Genomic DNA, 18,007 nt, shown 5'->3' with positions numbered 1-18,007 from the left:
AGTTTTGAGGAATGGGGGATTTGATAATTACCGTCTCTCATCTGCTGGTGGACTCCCCTCCCGTTGTTCAGCATGGTCGCTTTGCTCCATTTGGGGTGGTGGTGGTGGTGCTGATGGTGGTGAAGTTCTCTCGTGCCTTCTCCTGTGCCTGGTTCCTGTCTTGGGTGGCATGTTGGGTGTGGCTGAGGGTCCCACTGTCATGGTTTTATATATGTGTGCTGTGGGCAGAGCTACTGAGAATGCTCAGACCCAACAAACCGGATCCGGCCACCGGATCTGGCTTTCGCCGGATCCGGCACATCGCGGCGCTCATAGACTTTCATTGTGTGAAAAAGCCGGACGCGCCGGATCCGGTGGGTCCGGCTTTTTCGCCGGAGACAAAAAACGTTACAGTAGCCGTTTTTTCCAGACGCCGGATTGCGACACATTGCCGGATCCGTTGAAAACCAGACGAAACGCATGGCCATCCGGCGCTAATGCAAGTCAATGGGGGGAAACCGGATCCGGCATTGCATTTCGCCGGATCCGGTTTTTGTCAAAAGAGCCGGATCGCGCCTGAAGGCGAAAACCTGATGTGTGAAAGAGGCCTTACCAGAGTCCTCCCGCTCTTGTGATTCAAATAGATTTAGCTGGAGGCCGCGTCCTTCATAAGCCACGCCCCCGGCATGTGACGCGCTGTTAAGTGGGACGGTGCTTTAGCTAACATCACATCAGGAGCGCTCCTCTATATGAATCACAAGAGCGGGAGGACTCTGGTAAGGCAGCATATGTTTTGCTATAACTCCCCTGATGAGTGCAACTTAACGAAACGCGTCGGGAGATGCAACCCTTAAGGCAGGCAGCACTTGGTAACGGGCAACATGGTTACCCAGTTACGATAGAGGCTAACTGAAGTAATAGGACTCCTCAATCTTGGGTGAGATCTTTCAATTTTTTGAAAAAACCGCAACTGCACATGATAGCATTGCATTACTATCTATAAGCTGCTCATGGTCATTTGGAATGCTCACTGTTTTAGTGAGGTAATATGGTTCTTATACTATGACTCATAAGCAATATTTTGCCTTGATCTAAGCTGCATTTTGTGTAATTTTACACTGGCCTCAGGCTACCTATTGTATGTCTTTGGTACACATGGTGGGTTATGCAAAGGTACCTATTAGCATACGAATATACAGAGTTGTTCAAAAGTCCTGCATAGGCGTGAAGAAAACTATATGTTTCATACTTCTGCATCTCTACAGTGAAACTGGTGGAACATATATGTTTTTGTAATCCCTCATTGTATGCCATACTCATTTTTGAATGTCCCAAGTGTATAAATTGCTATGGTATGCGCATTTTTAATAATTTTTTTTTACAGCATAACCATACCTACACAAGTACAGTGTGTAGAATGGTGAACAGGTTTCTAAGTTCATTAACTTCATTAACTTCCAATGCAAGTTCACACAGACTTAAATTTTACTTTTTAAGATTTATTTTTTTTTATTTAATTCAGAGTCCTGAAAAGGGCCTTTTGAGTGCATCTTTAGCTTCTAATACTTTATTGGCTAGCCTTTGCTCTTGAGCACCAGCTTGCATCTCTGTGGCATTGAGTGAACAAGCTTCTGCAGATGTTCACGAGTGATGATGTGGTTCCAGGCCTGTATCAGAGCCTCAATGAACTCACTCTTGGTCCTTGGCTGTTTTCTAGATATCGCTAATGATACCTTTTGCCACACATTTTCAGTTGGATTGAGGTCTGGGGACTGAGCTGGCCAGTCAATAGTAGCCACCTTGTTCTTTTTTTTCCATTCCGTTACTGTCTTAGCTCTGTGACAAGGAGCATTATCATCCTGGAAGATATAATCCCCCGAAAACAGGTGTTCAGCAGAAGGCAGCATTTTCTTATTAAGTATGTCTATGTATTTTTTTGCATTAACCATACCCTCCACAGTATGAAGCCTTCCAACACCATTGGCTGCCATACAGCCCCAGACCATTACTTTCATCGGATGTTTCACAGAGAAGCTCAAACACTCTGGCTTGTACTCTTCATGTGGGAACCTTCTCACATAAGACTTGCCATAATTTCCTAAAATGCAAAAAGTGCTTTCATCACTAAATAGCACTTTTTCCCACTCCTCCTTCCTCCATTTTAAATATTTCAATGCCCACAGTTTTCGCCTTTGTCTTTGCATAGCTGTCATCAATGGCTTCTTTCGGGCCTTGCACCCTGTCAATCCTGCTTCCAAACATTTCTTCCTAACAGTTGATGTTGCTACCTCAATATTGCACTTTTCTTGCCATTCTCGCAGAAGCTGAGGAGACGTGAGCTTTCATCTGTGATTGGCTAATTTTGGATCTGAAGCTGTACAATATTTAGTTGTGCTTTCAATTCCCATATTGTTGCAATAATTTCAGGCAAAACTGCTTCAAAAGCTAAAAATATTACAGGGAGAGAATGCAAAATTGTATTCTGAACAAAACCATATATAATATGTCATATTAGCATCGAAGATATTCGACAGAAAACGTTTAAAACTTGAAAAATCAATTTATCCTATGCAGGACTTTTGAACACCACTGTATCTCAATTGTTATACCACCACTGTTCCAATTGACTGAAAGGGTGTATTCAGTTCCCACCCAGATAGGATCTGATATGGTTGTTGGTAGCTATAATTAGGTATTGTCTGAAATCATAGTCAAAGCTAGATTCTGCTTTCTGTGACCTTATGTATCTTTAAGACTACCTATTATTATCAAGAGGCCCCATACTCACACTGGAAGCAGGAAAATACCTGCGAGTATTTTTATCTTTGTCTTTTTGTTCCTGTGCTTTTTGCTGTTTTTTTTTGAGTCTATTCACAAGGGTGATGTTTGTCCAACTTTTTAAAGATGGCATTCCCCTCCGGGAACAGTGCTTGATCCATAGGATGCACTTGGTTGCCCAAAATGCCTAAATAATCGCGGCTGTTACTTCTTCAATAAAGGGATATAATTGGCCCGGCGTATATCAACGAAATAGCATCACAGAACATCTGCCTTGTTTTACGGTTGGGAGAAGACAGTCTGGATGGAATGCTTCTTTAGGCTGTCTCCAAACGTACACTCGGCCGGAGGTCGGAAATAGGGTAAAAGATGATTCGTCTAAGAATATAAAATGTTTTCACAGCTCGACAGACCTATTCTGGAGGTTTCTACACCACTCTAAACACTTGGAAACATTTGTCATTGAGAGAAGTGCTTTTACAATTCCAGCTCTTCCGTGGAATCCATATTTGTGCAGCTCGCGACAAACTTTTTTCGTGGAAACTGTCTTCTGTAGGTGTTCATTGAGCTCTGCATTGATTTTCCGAGCAGTGGTCTTGCGATCCTCTTTCCAAATTTGCTTTACAGTCTGACAGTAAAGGCCCCGTCACACTAAGCGACTTACCAGCGATCCCGACACCGATATGAAGGTGTCAGGATCGCTGATAAATCGCTATGTGATCGCTGGTGAGCTGTCACACAGACAGCTTCACCAGCGATCAGCACAGCGATGCCGAGCGCCCGGCATCGCTGGCCATCCTGTAAAAAATAGAATCAAAATAAAAAATATATTATTCTCACCTTCCGACGTCCCGTTCAGCCATCCTGCCTCTCTCCACGCTCCGGTCCCAGTGATCCTTTGCACGAATGACCGCGAGATGTCACAGTCTCGCGGGATAACAAAGTCTTGCGGTCATTCATGCAAAGGATCACTGGGACCGGAGCGTGGAGAGAGGCGGGATGGCTGAACGCGACGTCGGAAGGTGAGAATAACTATATTTTTTATTTTTTTTATTATTTTTTACACCTGATCGCTAGTCTCCCACTGTCACACACAGCGATGCGTGCTGGCCAGCGGGAGACCAGCGACAAAAGAAATGTCCAGAGATTTCTTGCAGTGATCAGCGATACCGGCAGGGGGGCCGCTCGCTGATCGCTGTCACATACAGCGATCTCACTGGTGAGATCGCTGTTATGTCACAAAAGTTGTGACTCAGCAGCGATCTCGCTACCGAGATTGCTTAGTGAGACGGGGCCTTAAATCTCTCAGTCAACTTCAACTTTCGGCCAGACCTGTGCTTTGCTGGGGACGTTTTCCTTCTCTTTCAAACGCATTCATTACTTTGAAGACAGTACCGCTTGACACGCCAAGCATATGGTCAATTTCAGTTACACTAGCGCTTGCCATACCAGTATCAACAATTTGGGCTCTTTGAAAATCAGAGAGGTCTGCCATTGGTAGCAGGTTTTCCTCAATGTTCTTAGAATTATGCAAAACAAACAGTTAATTTACATACACATATCACATGACACAAATATTCAACTCCAAAACATTAACACATGTCACGGTTTGCATGTTTAGAACATGTTTGAATATAATGATGACAACATGTTAGGCTGGTTTCACATTTGCGTTAAAACAATGCTGCGCCCTGCGTCGTTAAGCCCCGCCCCGAGCCGGCTCCCTGCCCGCCCCATCCGGGATCACCGCCTACTTTCGCATTTGCACGCATGCGATCGGCGCACCCTATCTTTAGCATAGGGTGCGCAGATCATGCGCTGCCAGTGTGAAAGTAGCGTGCTGCGCACTTTTGACGGTGCGCCGTGCGCGCCGAAATGCAGCATGTTGCATTTCGGCGCGCACGGCGCACCGTCAAAAGTGCGCAGCACGCTACTTTCACACTGGCAGCGCATGATCTGCGCACCCTATGCTAAAGATTGGGTGCGCCGATCGCATGCATGCAAATGCGAAAGTAGGCGGTGATCCCGGATGGGGCGGACAGGGAGCCGGCTCGGGGCGGGGCTTAACGACGCAGGGCGCAGCGTTGTTTTAACGCAAATGTGAAACCAGCCTTAGGTGTTTGCTTGCATTATTTTGTCCAACACCTGTATGGAGTGTGTATAAAAGCCCTCCCCGCCGAACGCCATTTTTCTTCTGTCCATCTTTACAGTTGGGAGAGGTTGCTGACACTGTTTATGATTTGGGAGACACTTAGGCCTGTAAACAGAAGTTCTTATGTGCTTGTGCTGAACGCAATTTTTGTGTTATGTTAGTGTGCAGAGACAGGGGAGGATTTTCTTTTGTGCAGCAGCGCTAGTTATTAGGCAGCCTGCCAGTGACAGGGACAATTTTCTTGTGTGCAGCAGCACTGATTATTAGCCTGCCTTACAGCAGTATTGCTGTGTGGACACAGCTGTTGTTACTGCTTTTACACAGCACTCCTACTTTTATTCTGTTTTCCTGCAGTGAACGAACATTCGTTATTTCACACACCATATTGAGCTGTACGCTCCTCACACACTACCGTGTACTGGATGGTGTCAATGAGAAATACATGCTGACTATCTCTATGAGACTACGGAAATATATAGGGAGCTTAACATTTTCGATTACACTATATACACCTGGTATTTGATGAAACAGTACCTTAGTTCTAAATTTTTTCTTATGGTATAATCCATACTCAGTGAGCGTGTGTGCTTTACTCATTCAATACATACGGAGAAAAACATTTTACCCTATACTCTATACACCTCCTATCTTGTGATACAGTACCTTTGTTAGACGGTCAAATCCTTACTGGGTGACTGTCTGAGGGGGACTACGGAAATATATACGGAGATTTACAATGACCCCTACACTGTATAAAGCTGTACACTTCTGATACAGTACCATATATCTGTTGGCATTTTAGGTCTATTTTCACAAAAATTAGGAAGTAAGGTGTAAGAAGCTGCGGACGTGGGTGTGGGTGGCTAGCTGGTACTGATGATAGTGGTGGTGCATCTGCTGGTAGTGCCAAAAGTACAATACCAGGTAAGGCAGGAGGGGTTTAGATTGCAGCATGGTCTTGCTCCTGAAGGCCTGGAAGGCTCCCTTTTCTCAGAGTAGGTAAAACGCTTTTAAAGCTGGAGCATCAAGAACTGGTTTTGGCTTACATTGCTGAAACAGCCTCCAGCTCTATCGCCTCCTCTTCTGAAGTTGCAAAAAATGCAAACACTGAGTCATCAGTGCAGGCTTCTGGTCAGGAACAACCCCTTTCCTTGTGTCCTTCACCCCACCAAAAGTGAAGGATGCGGCAGGCCACACTTCAGATTACTCCATGGAGCTGTTTTCACATACCATGCCAGGGTTATCAAGTGAAAGCCTGAATTTCCCAGTCCAACATGAATCAGATATGGAATGCACTGATGCACAGCCACTGCCAGATGATTCTGCTGGTACATTCACCAACAGCACTATATTCCCCTCGCACTCTACAGAGCTAGAATTTGACTCTGATGAAACTCAGGTGCCTCTTCCCACATACTACATTATAGCACCTTACACAGTGACACAGAGGAAGGTGCTATGAAAGTGTCGGTTCCCTGAGCTGGTGGGATGGCATAGTCGTGGGCGAAGGCACTGGCACAGGGCCCCTCATAGTACGCAAGTGTCTCTGCCGGTGGGAGGGCCCACTCACCTTCAGACACACTGGCGTACTATGAGGTGCCCTGTGCCAGTGCCGTCGCCCACGAGTGGGCCCCCCTGCTTGCTCAGGGCCACAGCACTTGCAATACTTACCTCTCCCTGCTCCACCGCCATGACGTCTTCCGTGATTCCTGACAGTGACAATCAGGTCAGAGAGTGCGGTGATATCACGTCTGTATGCCCTCTGCCTAAACAGACCAAGTGCAGAGAGCTGGAAGATGTTGACTCTGAGGAGTCCAGAGTAGAGCAGTGCCCAGCGAGGAGAGGTATTTAATTGTTTTAAATGTTGGGATCAATTTTTGGGGAGCACTATACACTGGAGAATGAGATATGGGGCTCATCATACACTGGAGCATCATCCATGGGGCCCATCATATACTGAAGCATTCCAAATGGGGAACATCAGACACTGGAGCAGCATCTATGGGGCCCATTATACACTGGAGCATTAGAAATGGGGTCCATTATATATGGAGCATTATTTGGGCCCATCATACACTGGAGCATCATCCATGAGGCCCATCATATACTGAAGCATTCCAAATGGGGGACATCAGACACTGGAGCAGCATCTATGGGGCCCATTATACACTGGAGCATTAGAAATGGGGCCCATTATATATGGAGCATTATTTGGGCCCATAAGACACTGGAGCATCATCCATGGGGCCCATCATATAATGGAAAATTCTAAATGGGGCATATCAGACACTGGAGCAGCATCTATGGGGCCCATTATACACTGGAGCATTAGAAATGGGGCCCATTATATATGGAGCATTATTTGGGCCCATAAGACAGTGGAGCATCATCCATGGGGACCAACATATACTGTAGCATCATGTGGAGCTCATCATATACTGTATGGAACATAATATGGGACCAATTATTCTGTATGGAGAAATATATGGGGCTCATTATTCTGTATGGCGCACTGTGGTGGCCATAATACTGTATGGAGTAATATACTGCCCGTTTTTTTAGCTATTGTTGAATTTAAAATAGATATCAGTCATGTCATGTAAGAAGTAAAGTATTTTTCATTGTACTATACCACTATTTCTCTGCCGTATCGGAGCATCATGAATTGTGTTATGTGATAAAGGGGCCTACTGACACTCTTTTGCCTGGGGCACATGAAAACCTGGAGCCAGCCCTACCCCCTCACACAACTTTACCCAAATAATCCCCAGTTTTCAATGCGTAACTATTATTCTAAAGTAAATTAAGGTTGAAAGCTTAAGTAATAAGAATTGATGTTGTTGGCATTGAAATGGGCACTGTAGGTGTGTTTACTGTCCTCCACACCCTGACGACTTTGCTTCCCCATTGACTTGCATTGGGTTTCATATTTCAGTCGGACCCCGACTTTTCCTTATAGTCGGCCGATATCGTTCAACTCGACTTTTGAGAAAGTCGGGTTTCATGAAACCCGACTCGACCCTAAAAAAGGAAAAGTCGCTCATCTCTACTCAGTATTGATAATGTCTTTCAAGATGCATAAGATGCAGGCTTTTGAACTGTGAGCAAGCAACAAGCTGGATTGTTCATAAAGAAATTCACATTTTCAGTAATCTGACCATAGAATAGTTTTCCTTTCTGCCACAGACCATTTTAAGTAAGCTTTGGTTCTAAGTTCATGCAGTAATTTACATGGCTGAATTATGTTTGGCTCAATGCATTGCCGCCTGAGGGTTCATAGATCACAAGCATTCAATAATGATTTTCGGCCTTGTTTCTTGCACACATGGATTTCCTGAGAATCAGTGAATCTTTTGATATTAAGTAATGTAGATGGTAGAATATTGAAACTTTATCACTTTAGCATTAAAGACTATTTTTCTGAGATGATTTAAAATGTTTTAGACAGTTTGTTTACAGATTGGTGAGCCTCTGACCAACTTTGCTTCTGAAAGACTCCTCCTTTCTAACAAGCTCTTTTTATATATAGTCATATGACTTAATTGAAAATAGGCTATCCACCTGTTTTCCTTTTTTGCTCATTACTTTTCTAGCCTCTTGTTAACTCTAAGGCTATGTGCACACGTTACGGAATTCCCGCGGAAGTTACCCAGGGAATTCCATTCCGTGGGAAAACCGCATTTTAAATTCCCGCTTTTTTCCCACGGAAAAACTAGCGATTTGCAAGCGTAGCATCGCTTGGAGAACTGATTGACAGGTTGGTCAAACTCGTCAAACATAGTGTTTGACGAGTGTGACCAACTTTTTACTATTGAGGCTGCCTATGCAGCATCAGTAGTAAAAGATCTAATGTTAAAAATAATTTAAAAATGGTGTTTTTCTCACCTTCCGGTGTCCCGTGCAGCGTTCCCGATCATCGCAATGCTGCCGGCAGGTCCCGTTCCCAGTGATGCAATGACCTTTGATAAAGTCACGGTCTCGCGAGACCGCTACAGTATCGCGAGACCGCAATGTCATCAAAGGTCATTGCCGCAATGCATCACTGGGAAAGGGACCTGCCGGCAGCATCACTGAAGCCTGGTGACGCTGCGCAGGACATCGGAAGGTGAGAATATGACGATTTTTATATTTTAATTCTATTTTTTATAGGGATATGGTACCCAGAGCCCAAAGGACAGTCTCCTCTCCTCCCGACCATGGGTACCATCCGCAAATGTTCTGCTTACTTTTTGCATGGTGGGCACAGCCACATGCAGAAAGTATGCAGAACAATGCAATCCTATGGGTGCAGAATCACAGCGATTCTGCAAAATTAATGAGCATGCTGCGTATTTTTCCGCAATGCGATTCCGCCGAGGGAAAATCCGCAGCATTAGCAAAGCATTGCAGAATCCCATAGGCTTGCATGGGATGCTGTATTTTTTGCGTTTTTGTGGCAAAAATGCGCGTTAAAAACCGCCACGAAAACGCAAAAAAACAACAACCTGTGAACGCAGCCTAACTGTTTCAATTTTTTTGAGATGTGTAGCGGCCATCAATTTTCAAATCAGTTAATTTTTCAAGTGAATGTAATGTGGTGCAGGGTGTTAGCCATAGGGAAGTACTCGTCTTCCACTCCTCATCACGTTACATGAAAATGGGGGTCCTGGCTAGGTGAATTTTCTGTAGTTATCTTTGCAAAACACCTAGGCAGATCGCATGGTGCCTTTATATTTGGCAGATCAGATTGTTACAGAGATGAGTAAGGGAGACTAAAGATGAACAATAAACTTTTCTTTACAGTAACTGAACAGTAACCTGATAAGAACTATGTACATCAGATAGTAGGCACAACACTTCATGAATACTTTACTTTCAATATGCACGAATATGCACTTTTCAGTTACTTGCGATGATACATTGCTTTTCTCACATCTCACAACAGACCAGAAAACCATCCTAGGAAGTTTCATCCTCCACTGTAAGGGACGCATGGGTTGAGGTATAGCACTTTGTCCACTCACAGCTACAGTCAGTTCCCAGTTGGCTAATGAATTCGCTCATATTCTCAAAGTCAATTTGAACAGCGCCAAAGGCTCCTTGCTGTGCCATTGCATCTTCCATTCTAGCTTCTCTTCTTATAGACAATCATTTACTAAAGTCTTGTTTATGCTATTTCTTCCTTTCAAAATCATTGCATTCTTGTATTCTTTACATTTTACACAGTATTACAACAGTTTTGAAAATGGGGTTGTAGATCAAATCTGTACTAGCCTAGCTTTTGTTTTTCTGTCTGGTAGACCTGGACTATTCCACAATTCTATAATGAGTCCCATACCAGTATAGGGAATATATAGTCCAACAGAACAACAGCTATTGCTGCATTGTGCCAACATCTCTACACCTAACAAGTTCAATATACATTTCTAAGAAAGACCAGAGGAAAAAGTTAAAGGTACCTTCTAAGCCATATAATTGTATTATATCTTGACTTTTCTGAAATTCAGCAAAGATATATAGAAGAAATAAACTGAGCTTTGACTAAAATGAAGTACCATGTGAGCTTTTGGGCTCCACGTAGCACAAGCGTCAACTGTGTTACATAGCTGGAAGTAGAGAGCTAGATTTGGTTGTAACAGTTTAATTCCTTAAATGCCACTGCACTGTCAAATATGACAGAGGAATTTAAAAGGACTCCAAAATGGCAACCAACACACCGGAGCCTCCTAAATGCCTCTGTGTCTGCCATTATCTAACTCCTGTGAAACTCTGCCTTTGGCCCACCGGAAAGGAAAACCAGGAGAGGCTTGGTTTAGACTCATCACTCTAGTCCACATGCTATTGTCTTGGAGTCAAAAAGAACAGAACACTGATCTGAGGAGAAAAAGCAGAGAGGCAAATGGACAACAGGAGTTAGAGTAGCTAATTGTATAGTCACTTTTTAGGTTCAGGGTAGAAGATCACTTTAATGAAAATTATTTAAAATATGATATACTTGGCTAAAATATATTGATAAACACTAGTGATGAGCGACCGTGCTCACCACTACTCGTTAATCGCACGATTATCACGGTACTCTGTGTACTCGGTGAGCACCGAGCATTTCCGGGATTACTCAGCGGGAACTCGGGTCTCCACCCAGCTTGTTTGGTGGACTTCAGAGACCCAATAACAGGGATTGTCTGCCAGGCAATAAAACACCGCAGCCATCTTTGTCGTGCAGTGATTGGCTGGCCGCACAGCATCATCAGGGGTATAAGAGACTGGACGCCGCCCTGCTTGGCGCATTCAGCTCCGGATTTAGATAGTGTAGGGAGAGCTGCTGCCGAGATAGGGTCAGAATTGGGGATTTATTAATCAGTGTGGGGGTTTACCATCGTAAACTACTCAAATCCAGATAAACCAACAGTCCTTCTAAGGACTAATTCTGGAGTATATAGGTTTCAGTGTTAGGTAGGCAGGGTAGCGTACGTCGCTCTATACACATCAGTGCAAGGCCTGCAAGCACTGTATGTGTGTATATAGATATCATTGCATACATCAAGAGGGTCCATTCTCTTCCTGTGTTCTGGTGCTGTTGCTGCTACCTGTAGGATATATTGGTCGTATATACCTAGCCCCAGGTGTAATTGGCTTTAAAAAAAATTTTGGCCAGGGCTAATAGAGCTTTTTTTTTTGCAAAGCAATCCAGAGCCCTTTTTTTCCTCCATTTGCTCTTTTATAGTGCACAATACAGCCAGATCCTTTTCCTAGCAAACAACAAAACAGGCCATATTTTACAGTGTGGTATATCTGTGACATGCCTCATCCATCCGTCTGCTAAAAATTTTGGTCTTTTTAAACCTAAATTAATTTTTTTTTGCTGTCTACCATTGTACTTATATATAGCACTAGTTAGCAAAAAAAACCAGGCCACACATTTGTCATAGTGGTATCTCCGTGTCAGCTGATATCTGTGCGTGCTCAAAATTTGGCCAGTTTAGGCCAGTTTCCCTTTTTTTGACTTGGGTGTCACAGTACTTATATACAGCACTAGTTAGCCCAAAAATAATAAAAAAAGACAGGCCACACATTTGTCGTAGTGGTATCTCCGTGCCAAGTCATATCTGTGCGTGCTCAAAGTTTGGCCAATTTAGGCCGGTTTTCCTTTTTTTGTCCTGGGTGTCACAGTACTTATATACAGCACTAGTTAGCTCAAAATTAAAAAAAAAAACAGGCCACACATTTGTCACAGTGGTATCTCCGTGCAGCTGATATCTGTGCGTGCTCAAAGTTTGGCCAGCTTAGGATAGTTTTCCTTTATTTGTCCTTGTGTCACAGTACTTATATACAGCACTATTTAGCAAAAAAATAAAAAAAAATACAGCCCACACATTTGTCGTAGTGGTATTGCTGTGCCAGCTGATATTTGTGCGTGCTCAAAGTTTGGCCAGATTAGGAAAGTTTTCAATTTTTTTATCCTGGTGTCACAGTACTTATATACAGCACTCTTTTGCCCCAAAATAATAAAAAAAACAGGCCACACATTTGTCGTAGTGGTATCTCCATGTCAGCTCATATCTATGCGTGCTCAAAGTTTGGCCAGTTTAGGCCGGTTTTCCTTTTTTGTCCTTGGTGTTACTGAACTTATATACAGCACTATGTTGCATTATTTTAAAAATCAGGGCATATATTTTACAGTGGGGTATATCTGTGACACGCCTCATACGTCCGTGTGATTAAATTTGTGGATTTTAGGCTGGTATTCCAGTGTTTTCCTGTCTTTTACTCAAGTTATATACAGCACTCTGTTGCATTTTTTTTACAAAACAGGCCATATTTTACAGTGAAGTATACTGTATCTGGGACACGCCTCATACATCCATGTGATAAAATTTTTTGGATTTTAGGCCGGTATTCCAGTGTTTTCCTGTCTGTTACTCAAGTTATATACAGCTCTATGTTGTATTATTTTAAAAAAACAGGGCACATATTTTACAGTGGGGTATATCTGTGACACGCCTCATATATCCTTGTGATTAAAATTTGTGGATTTTAGGCTGGTATTCCAGTGTTTTCCTGTCTGTTACTCAAGTTATATACAGCACTCTGTTGCATTATTTTACAAAAACAGGGCACATATTTTACAGTGGGTATATCTGTGACACGCCTCATACATCCGTGTGCCAAAAATTGTGGCATTTTAGGCCTAAATTCCCTTTTTTTGGCAGTCTGTCACTCTCGTTATATCCAGCACTCTTTTGCATCCCCAAAAAAACATATTTTACAGTGGGGTATGTTGGAAAAAAAATTTCTGTTTCAAGTTGTTATGGCTGTTTCATGACTGTGTTACCGTATTTTTCGCTTTGTAAGACACACTTTTTTTTCCCCAAAATTTTGGGGGAAAATAGGGGTGCGTCTTACAATGCAAACATACGTTTTTTGTGCTGCCGCTGCGAGTGTCCGTTACTTGCCGCCACCGCGCTGGGTCCTCCGGGTGCTGCCGCCGTCGTCACGCTGGGTCCCTTGGGTGCTGCCGCCTCCGCGCTGGGTCCCCTGGTGCCTGTCGCTGCCGCCGCCGGGCTCTGTCCCGTGCAGCATGGGGGGCTCTGCCGTTCCATCCATGCCTCTGCGGTGGCTTGCTTCCTGGAAAATGGCCGCCGCACAAGCGCAGATGGAGATCTCGGCACTGAAATCTCAGGAGATGAGATTTCAGTGCTGAAATCTCATCTCCCGAGATTTCAATGCCGAGATCTCCATCTGCGCTTGCGCAGCGGCCATTTTCCACGAAGCAAGCCACCGCACAGGCATGGATGGAACGGCAGTGCCCCCACGCAGCACGGGAGGCGGCGGCAGCATCCGAGGGACCCAGCGCGGCGGCGGCAGCACCTGAGGGACCCAGCACTGCGGTGGCAGCACCCGAGTGACCCAGCACGGCGGCAGCAGCACCCAGAGGACCCAGCGCGGTGGCGGCAGCACCAGGTACAGAGTGGGCGGCACCACCCCGGGGACAGAGTGGGTGACAGCACCCCGGGGACAGAGTGGGCGACAGCAACCCGGGGACAGAGTGGACGACAGCAATCCAGGGACAGACCGGTAAGCAATAAGACGCCTGGATTATAAGAAGCACCACCATTTTATTAAAAAAACATTTTTTCTTATTTTTCTCCTCAAAATTTGGGGTGCGTCTTATAATCCGGAGCGTCTTATAAAGCGAAAAATACGGTATATGCTCCAACTACTACCACCATCCTCATCCTCAGCCTAGAGGCAGTCACTGTGTAGATAGAAAGTCTAAGTAGCTGAGGGTGAACACTTAGGCGGTGTTGTACTCTGACTCTGTATTACGAAGTCTAAATCTTCTTGATCAAATCATGCCTGGAAGAGCCATAGCAAGAGCACGTGGAAGATCATGGGGACTGGACTCACAACTACTGAAGCCTGGTGTTCCAGGGCAGGATTCTGACAAGCCCTCACCTATTAATACTGAACTGGCTGGACGATGACGTCAAAAAATAGCCCATGCATTTTCTATAACTGAAGCTAGAGATTTTGACATTTCAGCTGCATTTCAAAAGATGTCAATTGGAGAGTGTGGTGGTCGGAGATGTGACTTCTACATCACCACACAAGCTGCTGCCTCTCCATCACCCAAGGTGCCGCACCCCCCACCTTCTGTCTCTTTTCCATTCTCCAGCAGAATGAAAGTCCGCAAGGACAAGGTCCTCTCCCCTCTATACCAGTCTGTCATTGTAATCTTTTTCTCTGTAAACGATATCTATTACTTTGTATGTAACCCCTTGTCATGTACAGCACCGTGGACTTAATGGTGCTATATAGATAAATAAATAATAATAATAATACTATATGGGTTTTTCCACTAGACATTCCCTCAAACATGTTATTGAAGGAATTTATTTTTTCTGACAACTCTGTTCAGCAGTGCACAAACTATGTCAACTTGATAGCTAGACCCCAGTGGGTGTTGGCACAGTGTCATGTTGACTGCAGTCCCCAGATGCTAGCTAGGTCCTTATTCCCCCCTCTACTTTAGCAGAATTATGAATTAATAGGAAAAGCATGTGGTATTGGTGGAGCTGTTGTTTTCTTGCCAAAGAAACTCAATAACATCAATGAGGTGGTTAGCCGCACTCGGAATGGAGAAATAGTAAAGGCGACAACTGACAAGTAGTTTCATATTTGAGGTAAAACACACTTCAACAAGTTGCTTTCACTCTTACTAGATTATATTACAAAGCCTTGAAGAAAAAGATGAATATATTGTGCAGCAAATAGGTATGAATTAATAATCACACAAATGATGTTACATGATTCAGAACATACACAATCTATCAGTGGGGAAATTATTTTCCACCGAAAATTTTAAGTCTGAGACTAGTGTCATCTTGTGGAATGATATTAGTCACAAAGTCCTTCAAATTGAAACTGTTCTGGATGTACTGTACAATTTTCTCTAGAAAATTGGAAGAAAATGCCTTCTATGCGGCTTGCATTGGCCAGATATGTACGGAGTCAGGATGACCGGACTGCGAGTACCTGTGCTGCGCCGTGTCCGGAACTGTCAAGGCTGCGTCCTCTGTTTCCCGGCGGAAGCAATAGGGGAGCGGGCAGTCCCCATTTCACAGAAAGAGGGCTCGTGTTTGGACAGGGAACCTGGCAGGAAGCTGAGGGAAAAAAAGCAAAGCTGGAGTGAGTCCCCAGCTGTGAGCGTGTGAGCAGCAAGGGAGGCAGTGCACTGTGCACCCGAAGCGCCAACGCTGCGGCAAAATGCAGCAGACAGACAAACCAGGTAACCTAGAGGCAGGGGGCCAGCTTAAGAGAAAGCAGGCACGCCAGCAAAGATTTTTGGTGTGGACAAGCAGCACATAGGAAGCTGAGTAGCGTGCTCTGTCCTTAGAGCAGTGGTGCTTCAAAGGACTGTTCCTTTTGTCTCCCACCACTAAAAGCGGTACTGCCATTTAGCAAGACGCCATGTGCCCAGTGACTGCCAGAGAATGAGGCGCCGTGTGCTCCTTGACCGTGAGTACAGCGCACATGTGCAGTAGAGAGAGCCAGTTCATGCAATGTGTTCAGCGTGGATAACCAATAATTATAAGGCACAGAAGAATGACAGAGGACATTGGTACAGTCAGCAAGGTACTCCCTCAGCATTTTCCCAAACTTTGCACTCCTAGTGAGATTCCCCCATGCGTCAGGGCCAGGGCGATGGGAGAGACTGAGAAAACTCTCCCCAAACTTTGCCAGTGTTCCACTGCCTTTGCTGGCTGGGAGTTGTGTCTCTCTCACCTGTACTCCTTGCTTGGCCAACAAACTGTGACCTCTGCTGCCAGCATTTTCAGATGTGAATTTTTTTAATAATTCCGCAAGAAGGGCCCTCTGGTCTTCCAGCATTTTAGCACACCTGTCTGCCTCTAGAATAAGAGATGTAAAGTTCTCCTTGTAGCGTGGGTCTAGAAATATCACCAATCAATATTGCCCATCACCCAAAATTTTGATAACGTGAGGGTGACAGGAAAGACAGCGTAACATAAACTGAGCCATGTGTGCAAGACTGCTAATAGTCAATACTTCCGTGTCCTCACCAAGAGGATGACTGACCATGCTCTTCTCCTCCTCCTTGTCTTCAGGCCTCCATGACTTTGAACTAAACTCAGCAATATCATTGTACAAACATCATTGTAAATACATTCTTGTAAATACACCCCTGTAGTTTTTATCTTAACCACCTCACTGTAGATTGTAAGTTGTCACGAGCAGGATTGTTTTGTTTGGGTTTAAGTATTGTTATCATTGTTAATAGTGTAGATTGTAAGCTGTCATGAGCAGGGTCGTTTTATTTTGGTTTATTTATTGTATTATTGTTATCGCTGTTACTTAGGACTGTTGTGTTTGAAACGGTTAAACTGTAAATATGTTTGCGCCACGTAAACAACTATAAATATTCATATTAGCACACAGAGAAGCAGGATGGAGACATTCATTTTGGCGTCAGTGACGCTCACCATCTTGGTCGATTCCTCATAGTTTTGGAGGATGGTGCATATATATCTGACATCCATGTCCACTCATGAGATCTTATGTGTGCACTCAGAACTGAATACCAACAACCTTGTTGATGCTGGTAGATTAGTCACCAAATGCTCTCTTCTGCTCACAAATCCTTTCCAACATCTGCAGTGTAGAGTTCCAACGCCTGGGGACATCACACACCAGTCGGTGAGTCAGAATCTGCAAGCGCTGCTGAATCACGGCAGATGAAGCTGTAGCTGACTTTCTAACATGGTTCTGGGTCGTCCTCCCAGGGCCGTGGGGTACTCGGTAACGGGCCGGTGTCGGCGGGATGTGTCACAGTAGCGGTGACCCAGTCCATGGCCCTGGGCGCCCAAGTAATAAGAAGATGTGAATGGTAGAATGAAGTTAGATGAATAGTTCGTGACGCCACCTGTGGTGTTCGGCAAGGGGGGTGTTAAGCCGACGCTGCAGACATATCCTCCAGGACTGATGGTGTGGTGCAGCAATGATGTTATAGCCCTCCACAGGCAGGGCTGTTGTCCCAGGGCAGTGAAGATGTGGAGATGCTTAGATGGTGTAGTGTTTGGCGCAGGGGATGTAGCAGTGCCAGGCAGACAGATGCAGGAAGGAATGGAGGACACCAGGGCATGTAGTTCCAAAGCTTTACTCACAGTCTGTAGTGCCCGCTTCTGTCAACCTCCAGGCAAGATGGAATGCTCCCTTCCAACACTCCGCCAACTTATGTGCCTTTTCTGAACGTCTCCTCTATAGCGCCTTTAAGTGTGAAGATCTCCTAGTACTGAGTTACACTGGAGTTCCTCCTGACAAATGTTCCCAAGAACTCTACTTGTATGGCAGACAGCTGTAGCCTGCTTCGGGGACTCTCTACTCCTGAGTCCCGGCTCTCTATCCATGTTGCTGTTGTGCCCCCAAGTCTTAGATGGGAGTAGTGCATTTACAGCCCACTACTCCACCGGTGTCTGCTGCAGAACCATTAGTGTCCATACAACCAAGCAGGGAACCACCAAAAGTGCTCTGCTTCTCTCTAAGCAAAGAGCTGCAATGTGTTTTTGCTGAACTACTCTATTGTGTGGGGTGCGAGTGTTG

Source organism: Dendrobates tinctorius, unplaced genomic scaffold (genome assembly GCF_039654945.1).
Source record: "Dendrobates tinctorius isolate UK_male_01 unplaced genomic scaffold, ASM3965494v1 ptg000046l, whole genome shotgun sequence".
NCBI classification, from domain to species: domain Eukaryota; kingdom Metazoa; phylum Chordata; class Amphibia; order Anura; family Dendrobatidae; genus Dendrobates; species Dendrobates tinctorius.
Note: the sequence above shows the minus strand (reverse complement) of the source record.